Genomic DNA, 17827 nt, shown 5'->3' with positions numbered 1-17827 from the left:
CACTCTTTCATTTAAACTATGAAAAATAGGCGGTCAGTTTGATTTCATATGTAAATTAAAATGTCCTTCTGAAGTGGGCAACAAAATTTTGATTCCGGTGACCGACAGCTTCTTACGGGCAACTCCTCAAATGTTTAGTGCCGAAAGTTTGTTTCCTTAACCAAAACTAAGGAGTTTTCTTAGGTAAATCTTGAATTGCCTAAGATGTAATTAATTATAGGAACTTGCTCCTGTGGGAAAAAAAAGAATTCAGAATAGCTGATCAATCTATATCTCTGGTTATTAGACCTTTTATGTGGTTTTCCTTATATCTGAAGTTGACCTTCAAGAGTCCTTCTCCATAAGTTTACCACCCAACATTTCTCTTATTTTCTATCATTATCTGCCCTTTCCTTTTCTCCTAATTCCTTCATACCTGAGGATCTTTCACTTATTGTAAGAGATTAAGGTAAATTGGAGAATATAAATATAAAATAGATAAATAGAGTGGCGACTTCGTTGAATCAAAAGACAATACATCATGAAGACAAAGGAAGAATTGATGGAAATCACGAATGTTGAGTTCCGAGTGCCATCAGTCATGATCATTCAAGGTACATCCGAAGGATTCACCATCCCACCGTCAGTGTTTGAAATTAGATTGAGTTTGAGAACTGTTCCATTAACTTGGTCACAAAGAGGAAACCATTGTCAAAAGGTCCGTAAGGCTGCTAAAGCCCATATTTTTAAGGTAATGTCTGTTGATGACATTCCTCACCAAGAGCAACTAGGATTACCAGAAACCTATCTGATTCTGCCAGGGAGTAGGTTCCATCCCTTAATGGATACTAATGGGTACGAATGTGTCCACAAGATTGTTGCTAGTTTACCATTACCACATGGACATGGTGGGGAGAGGAAGAAGCTCGCTCCAGTCACTCAAGTTAGTAAAATACTCTAGAGACTAGCTACTAAAGAGGGTTGTTCAGTCGTTCACCAGCTAAACCATTCTGTAGAATTAAACAACAAGCCATTATGTAGAATTAAATAACAAGCCATAGGAATTTGAGGTTGTCTGCCTAGTGTGACATAAATCCTCAACATTCCTTTAGGATTTCGTATGACTCTGCTAGACAATATAAGACCTAACTTGTTTTAGGATTCCGAGATTATTGTTCGTCACGAACTAAATCCTCACATCTTCCAGGCTATTTGTGTGATCGTTTCACACGAATGTAAGCCCTAATTAATAAAATTGGTAGAAAGAAACATTTAAATACTTCTCCTCTAAGTTGAAGCCAAACCATAGGATAGATTGGGAAGTCACCAAAATTCTCCTCAGGATCTATGACATCCCCTAGTTCTTCTTCCTTTGGATTCTAACAATAAAAGTTCCAAATTTGAACTATTCCCCTTTCACACCTCCTTATACAATATCTTTGGAAATTCCTATTCCCTTGATCTCTTTAAAGATAATATCCCCTATTTTTTATCGAGAGTCTTCTTAGGTAACTTTGGTTATCTTAGATGTAATTAATTATAAGGGTTTGCCTTTACAGGAAACTTTCAAGAACCCAGCTTATTATAAACACAATTTAGTTTTCCTTATTATATAGGAGAACTTGTTGGCTTTTAAATAAAATGATATTGCTAAACGGATGTCATACATTTCTTAATTTATTTGATTGAGCATCTGTTTATCTTTTGAGGTAGATACATAGCTTGAGATGTAGCGCTCTTTTATCTAAACATTGAAAGATATGAGATCAGTTTGATTTCATATATTTCTAAAATTAAATTTATGTATGTTAATTAAGATGGTCCTTCGAAGTGATCTATGGGATTTGAATTTTGGTGACTGACTGCTACCACATGAACCCCCTAAAAACAGTACTGACATATAGGAAAAATTGGTGGCCAGTTGGTTGGCAGCTTCGACATAAGTCCACTCTGTCTTGTGTTTGAATCCATTTAGGTCAAGTTAGCACATATGAGGTGAACAGACACATGTTTTCTTGCATCTTTAATATGTATATAGATACTCATTCAGGATTATTAAGCAATTTACTGAGTTTTTTGGTTTCTTTATCTTTCTTTGGTTCACTTACCTGTCATTTGGTGTACAAGTTCCTTTTGAGTATACCTTTTTCTTTGGTATACTAGTTCTTCTTTTTTGGTTACACATTTTATTTTTCTTCTTTTTGGAGTGGAGTTGTAATGCAAAAAGAGGAACCCCTAAACTATGATGTATTTTCTTTTTTCCTTTAGTTTGGGATCCTCCTTCCCTCAAAATTTTGGTACCTTCATTTATTTTTACATGTCAGGAGCCACGAGTTGCTCTTTTCCCCCAAATGCCACACTCTTCACACTCTTATTTTCTGGAAGATTTCTTGTTTGCTTAGAAATCTTCTTAGAAATATGATAAAAAGCTTTTGCATTTTTCTGTAATTGTTTTATGATTTTTTTGGATAGCCAAAAATAGCACAAGCACAATAGTTCTCCACCAACTCCTCCCCTCACTGTCTCCCGCACACTTTTATACTAATTTAAAGCATCCAAATTACTAGCTAAAGCCATATATAACAATGTTTTGAATAATGGTGGATGACCTTTACTTGTTATATGGCAACCACCTCCTTAAAATTTTATCAAGGCAATCATTGATGGGAGTTGGGCTCCTAATTGTGCGGGTGTAGGTGGTGTATTTAGAACCTATAATAGCAGAATGATTTGGTTCTTTGCAACTCCTATAAATGTTGCTGACCCTTATGGAAACTGAATGTTGGATTGTTCTATTTCCTAGTCAAATTGCTATTATCTTTGAAATCTCAAATCTTATTATAGAAACTGATTCCAAGATGGTGTATGACATGCTTAGAAATGCCACTGCACTAATTTGGAAATTAATTCTTATTTTTAATCATATCTGGAACCTTATATCATCTAATTAGATTCAAGTGTTATTCTCTTTTATTCACAGGGAAGGCAATGCCCCTGCTGATTGGTAGAAAAAAATGGGGGTGGTGGGGTTTTTTTTTGGTTTGGAACCACCCTTGCCTCTCAAGAAGCTTTTACTTGGAGATAACCTGGATATCCCTTACATTAGATGTTGATGTTTCTATGTTTTCTTTGATTTGTACATATGAGTTGGTTTTCACTTTTATTTCCTTGAAATCTTTTCACTGGAACATGAGGATTTGGAGTTTTTTTTTCTTTTGGTTCTATTTTCTGCACCATTTTATGGATCAAGATTTGGGGGCCTGTAATTTTTGGACCGGTCTTTCATTCTTTCAGCTACATTATTGTTATTATTTTCACAGTGCATTGTTTTTTCTTCAGCTGCTACCGTTTAACTGGTTTAAGGAGCACATGGTCGTCTATTTACTGTATTTTGTTGAAGCCTATAACGTTTGTATCTCACTTTCCTGGTAGGACTTACGCTTTTGATATCTATATCTCTACTAATTTCTACTCTCTGCTACGTACCTCCAGGATCACTAGTAGATTCAGGACTCCCTTGACTGATGGGAAGATTGCAAGCCTTTTTCTTCTACTAGACACTACAAATTTGATTGGCTTTTCATATGGCTGCCTCTGGACAGAAACTTTTTGGGCTCATTTAGGATTCTTAAGCAGTTTACTGAGTTTTTTGGTTTCTTTTCCTTTTACTTTTTTGGTTTACTTGTCCTTTAGTGTACAGGTTCCTTTTGAGTATACTTTTCTCTTTGATATATTGATTATTCTTTTTTGGGCACACTTTTTTTCTTATTTTTGGAGTGGAGTTGTAATGTGGAAAGAGGAACCCATAATACTACAACATATTTTCTTTTTTGCTTTAGTTAGGGATCCTCCTTCTCTCCAAATTTTTGTTCCTTCATTTATTTTAACATGTAAAGAGCCACGAGTTGCTCTTTTTCCATATATATATATATATATATAAACCTCACAGTCATAGATACAATGTGTACCTATAAACTAGAGGGGATATCCTTGACCAAAATAAGTGGTTACAATGATCTGAAGCAGGGGATAACTAAAAGGACCACATCTAAAGGAAATGAAAGAGTGGGAGACAAATCCTTGCTGATTACAAAAATTCCAGTATGTAAACTTGCCTTGGCCAGCCAATTTGCTGGCTTATTACCTTCTTTATGTAAAAAGGTATATCTTGTACTAATGTTTTTTTTCCATGAGGCTGATTTGTTTAATCTAGATAAATAAATTCCAAGGGCACTCCATAAAATTTTTCAGTATGTTGACCAAAATTTGAGATTCAGATTCAAGAACAACCTACTTGTATTTGTCCCTTCCCTAAAAGCAACGAGAAGAGCCAAAATAAACTGCAATAGTTTTAGCTTCTAATGCATCTTTGACTATAGTAGGAGATTGGAAATACAGTAAACACCTGCTTTGCCAGTCCCCAAAAACATCCTCAATGCCACCATCAAAGTTTAGGAAGCTTCCCCATGTATTCACTTTAATCCAGCCCAACAAAGGTTGCTGCTAATAAACAAGCCTACCTGTGGAGATGAGGGACAGAATGTCACTAATTCCGGAGCATATATTAGAAAAGTTCCTATGTTTGATAAGTTTGGCTAGATGGAACAAGCAATGGTAAGCAACAGTGTTAGTGTCCAGAAGTCTCTCCACGTATTTATCCTAGTTCCTAGCCATTCAGACAGACCAGGCCACCATATAAGGTATGGGGAGAGATTTACCTACTGCCAGTCTTGCCAACAAGTATGGAAATGTTTCCATGAGAGATTCACTGTGTTGATGTTAAGTTAATTCAAGCTATTTTGTTAGACATTTGGGACAAAAGGGAAACCAAAGAATAAATGATGAGGATACTCCTCATCTTGTCTACATAGCATACATCAGGAAGGTCCTTGGAGTCCACTGAGAATAAGTATGTCATTAATAGGAAGCAACTTTGAAAAAAAATCTCTAGCAGAAGAAAGGCATGGAGCGGGATAGAAACTTACCCCAAATGTGTTTACCTCACAAAACATTCAGCCCTTGGTCATAGGTATTGTAAATGTATCCAGATACACTTTGGGAAATGTTTTTCTTTATTATAATTCTATCCTTTTTGGATGTGTTAACACGAATTTTCAACACCTTACTGATTCGGGAGTTGTCTAAGATGTTATGCAAAGCTTGTATGTTCCAAATATTATTTTCCCCATTGTTAAAAAGTTTAAAATTCAAATTGGAGGATGGAGTCAGTTGTCCAGTTATCAAACCAAAAGTTAATTCCACCATCTCCAAAATTCCAAATGAAATTGACTTCTACCTTAGATTTTACTTTGTGCATATTAGACCATATTCTAGAATCCCAAATCTTTTTGGAAATTAAAGATGGGTGTTGATCCCTACAGTACTTCCCCCACAAAATTTTAGCCCAAATGAAATATTGAGATATGAAGTGAATGCAAGGTTTGCAAAAATTAATATGTTTGAGATGTTGGAAGCTATTGAAACCTAGCCTCCCAACATGAAGAGGCTTACAGACCCTCTGACAGCTAGTCCAGTGGAGATGCTTTCTATGCTCAGACCAAAGAAATATGTTAAAACACATTTCCATCAGTAGTTAGCTGTTTTTCTTCATTGCAGCCATTTGCAAGTTATAAGATGGGAATGTAGATAGAAAATTCCTTAAAGGAATAATCCTCCCTCCATTAGAAAGGAATGAGTTAGTCCAAAAACTAAATTTTTCATTGGATTTTGTCACCACCTTATCAAACTGAGTTTGTCTGGCCCTACCCTTGAGTAATTGAATGCTTAGGTACTTCAGAGGGGTTTTACATGTGTTGAACCCATTGTAATTGGAAATTCAGTGTCTGACAGGGGTATTTACCCATGTATTGAACTTGATGTTGCATTTTTTTTGTTTTTAATTTCATCCCAGAGTAAGATTGAATGTCATAAAGACATTTATAGATAAGTTTGATAGTAGGTTTAGTGGCTTAGGGGAACAATATGATGTCATCAACATAAGATAGATGGATGATATCAATATAAGATCCGTGGTTAAGTTGAATGTGGAGGGATCTTTAGGATAGTTTATTCAAAATTATGGATACGTAGTAATAAACCTAGGGTGAAAATTGTTGGAGAGAGGGGGTAACCTTGTTTGAATCCTTTGGAAGAGCTAAAGAAGCCATGTGTTTGCGCATTGATGAGATTGGAGTGAGAATTGTTGGCAAGTTATCTATTTATCATGGTGGCAAATTGAACAGAGAAAAATAAGCCATGTATTTGCCCATTGATGAGGTTGGAGTGAGAATTGTTGTCAAGTCATCTATTTATCTTGATACCAAATTGAAAAGAGAAACCCCTAACCAAAAGCAAATCCTCAATAAAATCCCAATGAATTGTATCATAGAATTTTTTAGTGTCCATCTTAAGAACTACATTACCCCCTCTACATCTTTTGTCTAGATTAAGGATCATTTCTTGAGCTAATAGTACACTGTGCATAATTTTTCTACTTTGGATGAATGCAAATTGGTTGGAGCTTATCAGATTAACTTGATGAGGTTAGAGCCAATACACTAGAACCTTGCTAATAATTTTAGTAACCACATTAATAAGGTCAACATGTATGAATCAGTCCCACTTATGTCTAGCCTTTTTCATTGGGATGAGAGTAACGGTAGAGGCTTTGAAGTAGTTATGAGGGTGCACACCTCTGAAGAAACATTCTACTTCTCAATGTGTCAAGCCTCTTTATAAAAATCTGTAGAATATATATCTAGACTAGCCATCTTATGGCTGTCAATGGAATTTAAGGCAGATCTAATCTCATTTACTTGTGGGATGTGAGTGAAATTCAACTTGCTAGTATACTGCTTTTCATGTTAGAAGATAATGGCACTGATTGGGAGTTTACAATCAGGAGGTTGAGAGAGTTATTCATGGAAGTCACTAACAACACTAGTAGCAATGTTGTCAAAGGTTTAGAGCCAAATCCCCATAGAGTTTTTAACCTGGTGAATAGTGTTACACTTCCTCCAATAATTTATACAAGGATGAAAGTATTTATAAGTCTATCCCCCTCACAGAATTTGTCCGTTGAAGATTGTTGTAATGACAGTTCCTCCTAAATGGGTGATGGCATTCAACATATCATAATTGGATGAAAACAAATATGCTTCAGTTTCTAGATTAGATACGAAATGCCTTTCTAGTCTTATAACAAGTTTTTTAACTTTGTCCACTCTTGTATGAACATTGCCAAAAATATTCTAGCTTAAGTTTTTGAGGTGCTTACTCAATTTTTTTTGTAGAACCTAAAGTCTGATCCAAGGATTGTCATTGTTATAGCCTTTCCAAATTTGGGTAACATCATTTAAGAAATTAGGGTGGGAAGCCCACACATTAAAATATATACATGGAGATTTGGAACTAGTTGGGGCTCCTGATATTAAGATGATGAGGGGCCCTTGATCAAAGCTATATAAAGATAAATGCAACACAGAGGTATGAAGGAAATCATTCAAAAAGGATTAATTTACTAAAGTTCTTTCAAGTCTTTCCCATAGGTTACCTTTTCTTCTAGTATAATCTGGTCCAAAGAAACCCAAATCATGCAGTTGAGCCAGATGGATATTATCAATAAAAATAGTCATGAAGTTGATGTCAGGGGGCCTTCCACTAGATTTTTCAATTGGAGAAGCCAAAAAGTTGAAGTCACCACCAACTAACCATTTAGTAGACCTAGATTTGCTAATCAGGATAAGCTCATTCCAAAGCTTTCTCCTAGTATATGGAGAACAACCATCATAAATGAAGGAGCCATGACTAGATTTACCAAGTAAGTTAAAAAAGAGGTGTATGACCTGAGGATGATCAATAAGAATATTCCAATCCACCTCATGTTTTCATAAAAACCATATTTTGTTGTTAATATTAGAATAGTGTTGGAAGCCATGGAATTTTCTAGTAATTGTTGGGGTTTTTAGAGACCAGAGGCCAAATCAAACAGTAAATGAAGATCGGAGGTCAAATCATCACAAATTATTAACATTAAAAACCATATAAAACAAAGTTAGTTCTTCACAAAACCATATCTCAAAACAAGTTTACAAAATAAAAGAAATAATAGAAACAACATATCTCACAATCCTTCCTAAACAATTCTCTAGAAGTTCTCTTCAAGCCTTTCTCTCTTTACTAGCACTCTCAATTTTATCTTAGAAGTGTAATGAAGAAGAAATCTCCCACCTTCCCTTTCCTCTTGCAATCCTTGAAGAAAATCTCCAAGCTCCTGACTCTCTCTCTCTCTCTCTCTATCTCTTCTTATTGCCCGCTTTACATGCCACTTAACTCCTCTTCATGCCCTAGAGTTCCCTCTCTTTTATAAAAGGTTGCCTCCCTCCTAAAAGAATTCAAAATTCCCTCCAAAATTCTATCCAAAAGTCAAATTTTTTGGATTAAAAAGACATTTCCATTGATCCAGGAGACATATCTCTTCATAAATGAACCTTCCAAATTGTCTAGATGCATTAAATCACTCTTAGGACAGTTAAGAAAAAGTGTCTCTTTGAAAATTCACACAAAATTCATCTCAAACCTCCGTAATCCACAAAAATTCATCTCTGGTGCATCTTACACTAGCCATAAGTCAAAAGGCAACATGTTGAGTACATCTGAAACATCATATCATATCTACTACTTTGATGCGGTACAAAAAGTGACAACTGACTATCTATCTGGCTGTCTTTCTATCTGTCTGTCTATTTGTTTATCTATCTGTTCATCCCCTAGGATGAGCTGGTGATCAAGCTAATCTTCTAAGCTACAGTTCAGGACAAGAGTTCCTTTCACATGCACTTAGAGGTGTAGCTATATCATAGCTCGTATGGCTGTAGCTCCTCCAATTTTGGATCTGATCAAAACCAATATGGCACTTTGTTGTCATTGAACCTCCTCAGTGTAACTGAAGCTCTGTGTCATGACACTCCAGGAATACAATTCTTTGTGAATCTATTCCACTTCCCTTCAGAATTAAGACTGAACCCACTAGCAGTGGAATCACAACTAGTCCTCTAAACTCGTCAGGCCCAACAACGTCGATTTCTATTCCAAATAAAAAGTTTCTCTTGCTCATGAATGATACTGTTCGAAAAAGTCTAAAAAAATTACGATGATCTATATGAGGAGGAATGACGTCCCCTTCTTCATAGATGCTGATGATGTAGCTATTTGGGATGAAATCTGCTGGTAGTAAGCACAATCTGACCATTCTCTTAATCATTCTCTTTATTACGGATGACATAGGATCCACATCATCATATCTCAGGATACCTGGAGGGTTCCCTAGCATGTCCTAAACAAAGTTATAGTAGCTACCACACTGAGTGGTTATCCTGCTCATCCAGCGCATCCATCCATTTTTGCGGCTCTGAAATATGTCTTTATTTATTTACCAATTTGGCCGAACCTTTATCTCTGAGATCAAAAACACAGTCCAGAATCTTTCTTTCATCGCTCTTGAAGAATACACCTTTGTGAAGCTTCAATACTTCTAGGATGTTGACGTTCTTTCCTTAAATTTCTTTATAGTGTTCAAACTCTTGTTTTCGTTCCTGGTGTATCTTCTCAAGCTCAGATCTGGGTATCATCTGTAACTGCTGAGGCTAAACCTCTGACTGGATCTTTGATGGAATCCAAGGTAGTCCCAGCTTTACAAAATTTGGAATGTACGGCTTAACATCTGGTTGCTCGGCACTCCTGAACCTCATACTTCTTGGTGTATATTCTTCAAATGTCCCATATATCTCCAGATGGAGAATGTTGTTCTCCAGGCACTCCATAAAGGCTCGTATTGTCGATGTTTTCATCAGGATTTCTATGTTGCACATGGGACATTTTGTGCAAATCTCATCTGGGATCCCTGAAGATGTCATCTCTATAAGTGTCTCTGGCTCATATTCTACAGTCGGTAGACTAGTGAAAGTTTCTATCAAATTTTGATCATAAATTTTATCTTCCTGGATTGAGCTCAAATCAGCAGTGGTTTCTCTAGCACATTTCTTCTCCAAATGAACAAAAGCTATGTGTTTACGTAAATTGGCATTTCTGCGCTGCGTCCTTTTTAATGGTGCATCTGAAACTCTTTCTTCACTAGCGCCGACCAAGTCTCCCGTCGGTGTGGTAATCATCGACTGTAGCTGGCTAGTTCCCTCTGTTGGGTATAATATTTCTTTAGCTTTCTTCTTCTTAAGTTTAGAGTCTTCCCTAGTATTAATTCTAAGAATTGAGGGTAGTCCCTCTGATTAATGAAAACTGATAATGTCCATCAGGGGTCCCTCGTAGTCTACATTGACTTTAATCTAATTAAAAACTCATGATGCCACCCCGGGCTGCCTTTTCTTCATTTAGTATGAGATTTTAGCTGTCCTTGAAATTGAAGATCAACCTCTAGCCCAAAATTTTCCAACATAAAATAGGTGAAGCGTCAACGTGTTGATACTTTGCATGAACAAGAATAATAACAAACCATTATTAAGCAAATTTTTAAAATTTTATGTGTGTAAGAACATTTAATTTAATTTCATTTAATGAAATTAACAATTAAGGGGGATAATTTAAAAGTGAAAACATAAATGTTATTTTATTAAAATGAATCTTATAACAAAATTTTGGACCAAGTCACAGATACTGCCCAAATATCCATCCTCAGAAATAGTATCACTTCCAATAATCCATGTCGTAGAGAATCAAGTTCTACAGTATTTCTTCAAATATTGCCTGTTGAACGGTAGCATGGGCCTTTCACCTTAGAAATTTATTAATCAATAAGATCCTCCTAAAAATACCTTCTCTGTGACAAATGATCCCTCCCAAGTTCGTTCAAACTTTCCACCTATCCTGCAGTGTGTAAGGATAGGACTCCTGAATATGAGCACGAGTTCACCAACATTGAACGTCCTTAGCAGACCAATTTATAGTGAGCCCATATCATTTTTGCTTGGTAGAGCTCCAGATTCTGCTGCACTTAGAACACTTTTCCTTTGAGAGCTTCTAATTCTACAAGTTCAAGCTTGGCATTGTCTACAACTATAACTTGATTGGTTGCGACGACTCTAAGAGATGATATTTGAACTTCCATTGAGAGTACGACTTCAGACCCGTACACTAGTGAATACGACTATTGAGCTCACTTTTGGTTGAGTTCTAGTTTTCTTCTTTAGTAGCCTATGGGCTAGCCATAGGACTTTCCTATTGACTATTTCTAGAAAACTAGAAAAGGAAACTACTTCACCCTTGGAAAACTCCTCTTTACTCAACTTGAAGCTCTACATATTGGTCCTAACCTCTAGCACTTAGTAGGTGGGGTCAATATGAGGGAGCTCAAGGTGAGTTTCCATAAGACTGCTTGCCCTCAGGGTTGACTCTAGGTTTTGTTCTAGGGCTAAGCACTCACCTTCACTCACTACACTCACTCTCACTCACAATCTCTTCCAAATACCCTAAACCCAAAATTCCTTAACTTTGATCCCTTGATTCTTTGGGAGACTCATGTAGATAGTCTCCTAAACCCACTGGCCTTAGGCTAGGGTTTCGCTAAGACCAATACATAGAGAACCCAATTGAGCTTCCCATTGGTTCATACCTCATTTATGGTGGTTCGCACCCCAATTCTACCAGAAATACTCAACTTGGTCTTTAGCCCCAAAATTTCCCAAATTACTTAAGTATACTTGAAACCCTAAATTTGGCCAAAATTCTCAAATTTACCCAAAATACCCAAATTGATTCAAAAATCACATCAAACCTTTTGAAAACATCCAAATTACCCAAAATCACCAAAAAATTTCCAATTTACCAAAATGCCCCACTGCCCAATATTTCAAAAATTCTAAAAATTCCCAAAAATTCCCAAAACCTTCCAAATATTCTCAATTTTATTTTTCTCAACAATCACATGACCAAATTTAACTAATTTGACCATTTTGACCAAAACCCCCAAATTGCCTTTAAAGGCCCAATTTCCCCAAATTCACCCCAAATGACCATCAATTTGGGCCCAATTTTCCTCAATTACAATTCTAAACTCAAATTAACCTTTCATATGACCAATCTAAACCAAATATAAGCTCAATTGACCCATGCTTTGAGCTTAATTTTGATCTAAATCAAACCCCCAATTTTGGCCATATGACTTAATCTCACAAAATTGAACCTATAGCCTAGTCAATTTGCCACAATTTCTGTTGAAAACTCTTCAAAACACTCCTACACATCAAACTTGACCTTTAATTTGCCTTGATGAAGCCCCAATTTTATTTAATTTTGACCAAAGTCTAGAAAACCTAGACCAAACTCTAAAAGCCCCAATTTGGCTTTAAATTGGCCATACCTCAAAGTTCTACCAAATTGATTGCCTTAACCCCAAAATTGGCACCCAATTTATGTTGAATACTCTTCATCACATTCCTATTAACCATTCTCAAAATCAATTTGGACTTAGCCCAAGGCTAGCCCAATCTAGACCCAAGTCTAGCCCAACATACCTAAATTGACCAAAATATCAAAATCCTTCAAATTGGGCTCTCAATTGAATTAAAAATCATTTCAAGTATTTATCAAAAATCTTCATGACAATCATATACACAATGTTAATCAATTCATTGTGCTCATGACTAGCCTTGCCCAAACCCAAGCATTAGCCATTTGTACCCTCATGGACCCCTTCAACAAAAATTAACCTAGCCATGTCAAATTGGCCAACAAAAGATCACCACAGCCACTAAGCCCTTCTTTTGAACTAGGGTAAACCTTACAAAACACACCAAACCAAGCTATGGACCAATCCTCACCATCATGACTAACCCTTGGGGGTATGTGATAATTGAACCTCCACCTGGCTCACCTGACCTCTTGGCCAGCTCCCCTATCCTTGCTAGTCAGCCTTGTGGCCGGGAAACACCCAAACCGTAAGCCACCAAACCTAAATCCATACCCAATTCAAACCTTGAGGCCACCACATCCAATTTTAAGTTTAGAGCCTCTCTACCCTCCACATAGGCAGCACTTTGCACCCTTCAATAGACCCATAGAGCCACCATTGACCATTTTTATAAAAGCTCACCTCCATGGCAAAGGAGAGTGGTGCTGAAATTTTCTCAAAGAGAGACTTCCAAATTGATCCCACAGCCTCTTTGAGTCCTCCTCAGCTCATGCCAACCATTTTCCTCCACTGATCCTCACTGTGGAAGCTCAATTTGGATTTTAAAATTCTATCAAAACCAGGACAGAACTCGCCATAGCTCCACAATCCACCAAACTCCAAATACACTCACCCACACAATCACAATAGTGAAAGAAGAAGAAGCCCCATCAAATCCTTCTCATACAAAGCCCCTAGCATAGCTCTAGACCAACACTTGAAATCGAGCTTGGTTGAATTCATAACTACACCTTTCACCACAGTAAGAGGCTTAATCCCTAGCCTCCTTAGACCTTCACGAACGTGCCGAGCACCTCTAATTGAAGCTTCCCTTCTCAGAGCAAAGGTATTCAACTTCCCCTCTTTTCTAGCCTATTTTGACTCTACATTAGATTGGGGTTAGTTTCATGGCATGTTTATTGTATGGATATGTTCTACTAGTCAAGACGAGCATTTAGAAATAGATTTCACTAGATTTGGTTGAGAAATGAGTGAGATATCAAGGTTTGAAAATGAACGGTTCTCGGGCTAGGGCATCGGGGTTGATGACCACGAGCAGTTGGATCACACGTGTATCTCATGGATGGCTCTGATTGCAACGGATGGAGAGACGGAATGAGAAGTCGGGACGTGTGGCTGCTGGCGTGGAAGGCGACGTAAAATAGTAGTGTCGCGTGGAGCTTCAAAGTTGTCGTCGGTTGGCGCGGTGTCGCGTCACTTAACTATAAAAATAGGGCTTTTTCTGATTTATTTAATTCCCTAAACTTTAAAAATTCATATCTTGGGGTAGAAAAATCACAAGGTAGAAAAATCATCTTGGGGTAGAAAAATCAAAAAAAAAAAAAACCACACTTTCTCAGTGAGCAGAGGAGAACAATGTGGTAATGGATAGAAGTTCATTTGATACATATTATATTTTTATTTAATTAAATACTGTTTTGAGTCTTTTGATTCTCCATGCATGTAGATATTTCGCTATAGCTTGATTTTTTGCCATGTTGTTGCCTCTGTCATAGGGAACATTGTTTGATTTTTCCAAAGTTAGAGGAGATAACTAGACAGAGATCCATATTTTTCAGATTTATGTCTATTTTTTGCATAAATTAATCATAATAATTTGTATGTTACTTTGAAAATTCCAGGAAAATTTTGGAAGGTTTGCCATGACCTGAAAACTCTTCGGAAAATGCTTCATGAGCCAAGTCATTAAAAATACACATAATTTTCACAAACTCTAAAACACAAATAAAATAAATTTTAGGAAACATAAACTTATAAATGACTTGATTTTAACTCTCCATTATAATTTGAAGTTCAGTGAACCTCCCATAAAAATTTCAAAATTTTTGGAGCTCATTTGATAACTCAATTTGATTTTCTATGTTAACTGCCATTCTTAAAACTAAAATGAATTTTAATAATAAAAATATAACTCGGTAAATTATAAAAATTTGTTTTTTGGAGTTCTCTGTAATTAGAGGAATTTTATAAAAATAAAATTGTGATTAAAATAAAAACTTCATCTTAGCCTATTTTTAATATTAAAATAATTAAAAAATGCTAAAAATCACAAAAAATAACAAAATTCATGGAAGTGTTCTAAATTCTTTTTTAAGCTATTAAGAATAACTGTAATATTTTTTCTAATTTTCTAAGTGAAGATATTGAATTTTGAAGCTTAAAATAATTTTTAAAGGATTAAAATGGATTTTCACTAAAATAATTTTAACAATTCAAAAAATAATTTTAACAATTCAATAATTTTAACAATTCAAACAAAAATCAGAAATATGTGAAATTTATTTTTTTTGGTTTTCTTGATCTTAGGAAGATTTAATAAAAGTATAAAACTTAATTTTCCACATCTAAAATATTTTATAGTTAATAAAAGCTCCAGAACTTAAAATAATTCTTAAAATTCAAATATAACTAAATAAATCATGAAATTTGGTCCCAATAGTTCTTATGTCTAAGTCTATCTCCAGAAAAAATTTAAAGGGATTAGGCTTTGCCTTGGTCAAGTTATGAATTTTTATTTGAAAAATCCTATGTTTGCATTAAAATAAATATGTAAATTAAATCAGATTTTGAAAAATCACATTCTCTCCTCTGATGTCTTAATTAACCCATGAGTGATGTGGGATAAGAATTCCAAAGTCATTTGAATTAAATTTTACAAATTATGACATGATAGAGCCTTTAGGGCAAGTGTGTATTTTTGGAAATTTGGCCTTAATTAATGTTTAGGCTTAACTTAAGAAGGGGAAATGGGAAACCTTTGATCTTGATTAACATATTTGGAGGATTGAAACACAAGGGATTAATTGGTAGAAACCAAAGGGATTAATTGGTAGAAACCAAATTAATTGGTAGAAACCAATCTCACTTTTATTAATTAAGGGATTAATTTGTAATTTCTTTAAATTATCAAACTTTGGGAGCTATAAAATTAAATGATCCTAGACTTAGGGGCATTGTTTTGGGTGTTGATAACTCACCAATCTAATACCCCTATCTAATGATTCAAAATACTTTTCAAAATTTTGATAATGAATCATCATCACCTAAAAATTCAATCTTTTCAAAATAATAATAATAATAATAACAATATCTAAGATATATAACTAAATCTTAAGGGCTTAGCAATGACCTATGCTAAATTAAATCTGATTAAATGAGGATTATATAAGTAAACATAATTAATATTGAACACCTTTATAACACTATAGGCATAAATTAAAAAAAGTTGGCTAAGTGCCTTGATAGCATTAACTTACCCCTTTAAAGGGTCTTCACCTACATAATTCTCAAATTAAATTATAAGTGATAATTACCCTACTCCTAGGGATAATTGAAACATCAATGTTCACGGAGCATTAAAGGTATTTATAGGATGAGTTATTAAGCAACATAATAAGTTTAAATGAGCTCGAGACTTTTCACCAAGCAGTGAGAGGAAAGCATGGACCTGCTTCTTTCTCCAGATCTGTTGGATCTGTTGGATCTGTTGGATACCTCGGAGGTCTACTAAACTTAATATGTTTTGCCTGACGAATCATCCCTAACCAAGTCAATAGGGACCCACCAAGATATGACCAAGGGTTGGGTAGATCACCAAAACCTTATTTTTCCTCTTTATATAAAGTGCTCTCACATGCATTATGACTTTCAGGTGGTGGAACAAGAAGACACGCCATGTATGTTTTTTATAGTTTACAGTGCCATCTTTCTTGTACTTTCATATTGTACTTGTTATGCTTATAAAATTGCAAGTTAAACAATAATGTAACCCTCCATGAAAACCAAAACTATTAGGATAGCAAAAAAACCAAAACCCAAAACCAAAATTAAAATCAACCAAGATAAAATTCATTGTCACAACATTCAAAATATAAAACAACTCAAAATTTAATCACAAACATCACAAAAACCACAATTACAACTAAATTCAGACATCCCAATCGGATGATCGAAAATCTCTCAGAGGTAACCTACGGTTGCTAACGAGGCTTCTCACAATCTAAATAAAATTTTGGAACTCATTAAGTTGAGTTTAGTAAATTCATTTGAACTAAGTGAATCCAATAAAAAAATAGTGGTGTCGGAACAAGGGAACGGTAGGATCCTAACCGATGTCACTCTAATCAACTTTAACATGCCCCATAAAATTTAAAGTACTACAACCATAGGGCCACCTGATTTGACAACATAACTTCACACCCTAGAAAACTTAAACTCATCACGGCAAGGAGCTTGGAGCTAGCATGGTGGGCAGCATGGTCATCTTCAACAGCAAAACATGTCTTCCCTAGCTAAACCATTTCCTTCCTTAGAATTAAATAACCAAGCTATAAGAATTTGAGGTTGTATTCTTATGCAACATAAAACTTCACCCTATCTTTAGGCCTTTGCACAATCATGTTGTGCAATACAACACCTAACCCGTCTTAGGATTCTGAGGTTATCGTTCCCCAAGACCTAAATCCTCATATCTTCTTGGCTATTTGTCTAATCGTCTCACATGAATGTAAGCCCTAAAAAATAAAATTTGCAATATTAAATACTTAAATAACTCTCCTTAAAACTAAAGCCAAACCATAGGATAAACTAGGAAGTCACCGAGGTTTTCCTCTAGATCTATGACATCCCTTAGTTATTCCTCCTTTGGACTATATAATAAATGTTCCAAATTTGAACCATTCCCATTTCACACCTCTTCGTCCGATCTCATTGAAAAGTCCTATCTTTTTGAAATCCTTGAAGATAATATTTCTTGAGTTTGATCGAGAGTTTTCTTAGATGACTTCGGTCATTTAAGATGTAATTAACTATAGGGGCTTGCCCTTATAGAATGTTTGTCTGAATCGCTTAATATAAATCCTATTTAATTCTTCATTTTAAATAAGAAAAATTGTCGGCAAATAAAACAATTTTGTAGACCAAACAGACATCACACATTTCTTACTTTGTTTGATCGAGCCTCATCCTCAAGTATTGTGTTTATCCTTTAGGATAGATACAAGATTTGAGGTATAGTGCTCTTTCATTTAAACTATAAAAATATTGGGTCAGTTTAATTTCATATTTTTCTTATATATGATATATGATATATATATATATATATATATTCATGAAAATTTATGTGCATACCACTCGATTTTTTTGAAA

The sequence above is a fragment of the Phalaenopsis equestris genome, unplaced genomic scaffold, assembly GCF_001263595.1.
Source record: "Phalaenopsis equestris unplaced genomic scaffold, ASM126359v1 Scaffold001351, whole genome shotgun sequence".
Classification (NCBI taxonomy): Eukaryota; Viridiplantae; Streptophyta; class Magnoliopsida; order Asparagales; family Orchidaceae; genus Phalaenopsis; species Phalaenopsis equestris.
The sequence above is the reverse complement of the archived record's forward strand: the minus strand, read 5'-3'. Positions refer to the sequence as shown.